This window comes from Amblyomma maculatum, chromosome 7 (assembly GCF_055883805.1).
Source record: "Amblyomma maculatum isolate TAMU_Amacu chromosome 7, ASM5588380v1, whole genome shotgun sequence".
NCBI classification, from domain to species: Eukaryota; Metazoa; Arthropoda; class Arachnida; order Ixodida; family Ixodidae; genus Amblyomma; species Amblyomma maculatum.
Genome location: NC_139350.1, coordinates 70,463,468 through 70,469,651, shown reverse-complemented (window position 1 = coordinate 70,469,651; position 6,184 = coordinate 70,463,468).

The window sequence follows — 6,184 nt, the reverse complement described above, 5'->3', positions numbered from 1 at the left end:
ACGCAAACAGTTCGTCTCATAGACATGTCACACGGCAGTAAAGAAACGAAATTTGAGCAAAGGCGCCCCTTTTTCCAAAAACCTAAAATGCTTATTCCATATGCTTATACATTTATTTCATTTCACTTAGTGTTACTTTTTTTTGCCACTCTGCCACTACAAAAGCTTTAAGGCCATTAAAATGGAAGTAATTAATATAAAGAAAAGTTTCAAAAATTAAATAAGGCAAGCCCTTTTCATATACGAAGTTTTGAATGGCTACTTTCTTCCATTGAGTTTTGTTCCTTCACCTTCTCTACTCTGGATTACGCTACGATCGCTGGTTCTCGCAGCCCGCTCTTTTCGGCTCTAAAAGCCTCAGACGGGTGCCTCGCCTCCGTTCCCCTTATAGGGAAAAACTCAGAACGTCTGTCTTGCCGATTGGCGTCAAGAACCTTTAGACCCAAATACTATATTGAGAAAATTCACTGCGGTGTCCGTGGAACACAGCAATTATGCGTTTTTATTTTTCAGTATTGACTCGAATGGCAATAAAATTGTGTCACAATGTTTATGTTGTCCGACAGTGTGTTATAGCAGAGTTCCTTCTAAAGAAAGTCCACTATAGCTACTGCAATTCCGCAGTAAGCACTGCGCTGCCCGAGTTCTAGCAATGGTACATGCCTGTCAGCGCAGCCCTGTCAAGAACGTGCCTCTAGCCTCAGTGATTGCTCACGTGAATTGTCGCAGGAATTCAACAGAGAGTCAATAAGGAGCCGATGGCAGCAGAAGAGAGCTTCATAGGGGGCGTCCGCTAAGCGCCGACACGTGCCGATGCCGCAGGGGTCACCTTGCATTTAGTTTGCAAGTGAAAGGGCTTTTTTTTAGGTTGCCTTGGCAGGGCACACAAAGAGCGTGACCCTTTGGGACTAACTGTTCCACCGAAAGAGCAAAACTTCTTTTTATTGACAAGAGGATAAGCTGCCGTCTTTTTGGCCGCACGCCGGGACCTCAGGACAATAACCTCTATGAAGAGCCTTAGGCTTCCTGGATGTTGACTGTCGTTATCGAATGCTCCTAACTGACTGGCGTACCATAATGAAAGATGGAGCTTGCCATCTAACAGCTGCTAGAAGGTCCTTGCTACGCCTCCTACTGTGGCGCCTTTCTAAGTATTTATACTGTGCGCCCAGCTTGTGAGAACTCACATTCAACTGTGTTCTTAACAAACAGTGAAGTGAGGATCATGTAGTAGTCGAAAAGTAGGACGGTATCAGTGACAGAGCGTAAACATCTATTTCAGCTCCTCTATATGACGTGTTAACAATTATTTGTAAATATGTCGATAAAAATATCCAGTATTCTCTCCTTGAACCACTGTGTCTCTCATGACATCAAAAGCAACAGCGTTTAGGCAATGGATTTGAAGATAGCCTGACTACTTGCCCTAAATTTAACGTCGGATCGGATGACCCTGGCAGCACGGTCACGAATTATAACGAAGATGCACAAAGACGAGCAAGTGACTATGCTAGCTTACATAGGTTGCACTTGGTTAATTAAGGGCTAATTTATTTATGGTTTTTCATGGTTTCTTTAAGCGTGACTTGCTGGGCTCTATTTAAAACTAGTCGGAATAGTATTCTGCACAAAAAAACTTTCCTTATATATATTTCTTTATATATTCCTTATAATTTCCTTATATTTCCTTATAATATTTCCTCATATATCTTTGATTCCCCACAAAATATTCGCATCTTGTTATTGTGAATTTTCGGGCATTACAAAAACGACTGCTTTTTGAACGTCGGGCGCTAAGCTCGAGCGACAACAAGAACGTCGTAGAACTTACGTCGCGGCTGCGTAGAGTCGTCCTGGCCATTCGTGTCTCCTCTGCGTATTTTTTTTTATTTTTCTGTTTTCTTGAGAACCGGATAGTATGAATGGGGAGTGTAATCATAGCAGCGCCTGGCATACACGCAGAAAACGTAAGCTATGGCAGCGCAATCGTTGTTCATGTGTATTTCTTCACTCTTTTTTCCGGTTTCCGGAAAAGGGGGTTTCAGAGGGTGCCGTGTGCTTGCTGAAGGTTCACTGCCAGTTAAAGGGACAGAACACTGGCCAAAATATGTCATGATATTATGGAGGAGATGAAAAGATATTGCCAGATATAGTACAGATCAAACACTACAATATAAAAGAAAAGAGGCTTTAAAATTTTAATTTGCCATTGAAAATCGCAAAAAAAACAAACAACCGAGGCGATATCAAGCAGAGAAACCTTAGTACTTTCAGTGAAGGCCCCCACGTGACTACATGTCAGCAAAATATCGCTGATTTTCGTAACTTCACATTGTTTTTTTTTTTCTTCTAGGAGTGCTTGCCATGATTTATTATATTTTGCGCTCTTTTCACTGCGTCCTTAAATAAAAACCACCCCTGTTTTCGCAACGCGAGATGTATGTTTTCAGGTTTTGCCACTAGATGGCGCCACAGGGTTTGAAATTTCGTGAATGAAGCAATGACAGTGCCCACTAAAACTTTCGTTGACGAGGGCGTGCGTTATTGTGCCGCCAAAGCATTGAGTGTGAAACTAAAAAGAGCGTTACTCTGCGCAAAAAATGTCTGATTACTGTCTGGCGAGTGAAAGTTATATTTGTTTTCGGTACGTCTTTTTTGTCGACCACCAGTCGTCATCGCGGTCACTGCTCATGGTTTCCAGCATCGGACTACATAAAAACGTGCGCACGCATTGATCGCAGAATTCCCGGTGAAACTTTTTACACCATTTCTAATAAAACCGTTATAGAATTGAACATTTTAAACATCAATCTTTCCACTGCACCGAAAAAAAAAATCGAGACCTAAATTCCAGTGTTTTGTCCCTTTAAAAGTTTTAGCAGACAATCAATGAATACCGGCTCATTATATATGCCAAAGATACCTTGCTGTTTGCTAATTATTATCACTGTTACCGTACATTGTCCAAAAGTCATTTTCTACTATAAATGAAAAAATAGACGAGTATTTTTGTTTTACTGCACGCTGATTGTTCCCTTTCATTTGAGCAACCATGCATGTACTGTGCGCGGAAGGCAGCGGCACCAATCGAGCGCAACAAAAACGGTCACTTGTTGTGGACGTGTCCATCAACGACTCACGTTAGGCAACGGATAATCATGAAGGTGGGCCTGCGGTGGAATCGCGATAGTGATTATGAGAAATGGACAATGGACAATCGCTATACTGCCAACCTTCTCGAATACATAAGCGCAACTGTACTTCAGTCCTTTTAACTTTCTATCTCCTGCATCCCATTCCCCCTATCTCAACTTATGCCTTGTGGCAAACTCTTCGAAAAAAAAAACGGTAAGCGAGCTATTCTGCGCTCGCGCTACACCTTCCCACCACCTGCGCTGCTATTCCCTCTAACTGAAGAAAAATTGACCAAACACAGTGTCACCCGTCTAGAAAATGTAGACAGGAAAACTGTAAAGTGTATTTACTCTAAACTTTCTCCGTATGACTCACCCTCTGAAATAATGCAGGTTAATGGTATTCAATGTCTTGAACAACAAAGACAAAATTCACGGTTGCAATTTCTTTCCTCGCTTCGGAATCGAGATCTAGCTATTAACCCTTCACCATATCTATCGCGTTTAACATCGAGGCATACGCGCCACTATCACCCTAACTCGCTGACGCCGTAATTTTGCACAAACAGATTTATTCAAGCTTTCATTTTTTTCCTCGCAGTGTAATGATTCCTTATTACCTTAAGCCATACTTTCATTTCTATTAACTTTATTATTATTGTGTTTTTTGCCATGTAATCCACCCTGCTTGGACCTGTACACAGTTTGCAGCATTGAATAAAGAATCCATATGAACAACAAGCGCGCAGCCGTTGCGTACGCCGGCCATTTCACATCCACATAATTTGATCGTCAGAAGAACTTAAAAAAAAAACTGGAAAAAGAAACGCGAACTGCGTAGCCAGGGCTTAGGTTTTAAAGCCTTTTTGTCACAAGAACTGACGCGCCCGGCGGGAAAAGGATGAGTTTGGTAAGAGAGACTTCTTACACACGAGCCTCTATTTTTGATACACGTTGGTGAAACTCTTCTCTATCATGTGAAATTTATTAGGTATCTTGCCGCTCTTCTGCAACGCATAAAATTAACCTGCGCATATTTGTGTTTTTACACCGCTCTAGCTAACATTTTCTTGTTAGCTAGCTATGTACTTATGTTACTGCACTTAGCATAGTAAGGTCATTTTTTTCTGCTTTTATCGTTGTGAGATTTGTGATGTCCCTTTTGGGATGTGGCGATGAGTTAGGAATATTTTTGCGTTATATACGCACAATTTTCGCATGGTATGTGAAACCGTGTGGATGGTGCACGCTCAGCTCGTCGAAAGACACTGCACGACTTTGTGTCCTTCTATGGCTCTGAGATGAAATCAATCGGTTAATATGGCTGCTTGTTATATTAAGTCTTGCATGATGCAGCAGCTGAAATGCACAATTTTACCCGTTCTATTGCAATGGTCAATGCGGCAGCTCATTGAGGACATTTTATAATGACCGTACTTGTGGTTGGGTTTCTTCATAACTGATTTCGCATCGCATTCATTAAGTAATGCCTTCATGCTTGCAAAAAAAGGAGGTCAGCGATCTTCGTTTCGTGACGTGGCTCTCATGCGAAATCCAGGGCGCCGGCGCAAAGGCTAAGTACTTGAGCCTAGTGAAGTATTGTTTTGTGGCATACATAACCTTTCGCTTGCGTACTGTTTTTGGTTAATGAAAATTCTAATGCCTTGGCTCATGCATGCAAGCTAACTGCTATTTGTAAACAAACAATAGCCATCATTTACTATTCGCTTATAGTGCATGTGCATAGAGTATTTATGTTAATAGTGTTGACGTTTCTGCACCTCGTTTCCACGTGGGGTCATCACGTTTTACTTTGAGAAGTGTAGTCTGCGGGTATACTGCGTAAAGTTTTTTTCAAGATTAGGGAATACTTAATTTTTGTAATTTTTTTCTGCCATTATCCAACATTTAACATATTGGCTGCGACAGCGCAAGGCCACACTACTCACAGCAGGATGCCAAGCCTTTGTGATGTTCTGTGGAATACTGCGCTACTTGATAGACAGAGACAAATGGAAGACGACACACGAATGAAGCGCAAACTTACAACTATTTATTTTTATCGACAAAACACGTACATATATACAAAAGGCATTCTTGTCAATTCACAAACACATCATTCATGCGTGTGATCACGGACGTTATCATTTCGACCACAACTCCACATCTGCACAGCTATCATATCTAGCTCCTCTTCTGTGAGAGCCACAGAAGAAATCGTAGAAGCCTTCTTAATCAAGTCAGCAGAAAAAGATACGTGCGTTAGTACATCTTCTGTGGCTCTCACAAAAGAGGAGCTAGGTATGATAGCTGTGCAGATGCGGAGTTGTGGTCGAAATGATAACGTGCGTGATCACACGAATTAATGATGTGTTTGTGATTTGACAAGAATGCCTTTTGTATATATGTACGTGTTTTGTCGATAAAAATAAATAGTTGTAAGTTTGCGCTTCATTCGTGGGTCGTCTTCCATTTGTCTCTGTCTATCAAGTAGCGCAGTATTCCACAGAATGATCAACCAACTGGCCCCCGTGTTTGCATTATTTGTGATGTATTGTGATGTAATATTGCAATAGATCTTGTAAATAACTATACACACGAAAAATTGTGTCACAGTATGCGCTTTTTATGTGCCATTTTCATCTTCAAGCTCTGCCACACTGCTGCTGCGGCATCCTACCTTGTGTTATTATTGAAGCTCTATATTCCATCTTATCTGAATGCCTTCCGTATCTTTTACTCTACCACGTTGCTGCTCGATCGCGTCCGAGAGCTGATATTAACTGCTGTTGCTTCTCTGACACTCCAATCTGCCTTGGTGTTTTCATGGTGTGCCAGAACTACTATACATTTCTTATTCATCAGGCCAGTGCATGTAATTTCAGCTCCCGACAGCCAGAAAAAAGATGGTTGATGTATGTAGGGGATTAGCCCAGGATATTTTTACATGACGTTCAACTGAAAGACATGGCCAACGACGTCCAAGATGGAACGATGCTTTGACAAGTAGGCTAAAAAATGACCCTGTTCAGCACCAAGAGTTGGCTTCA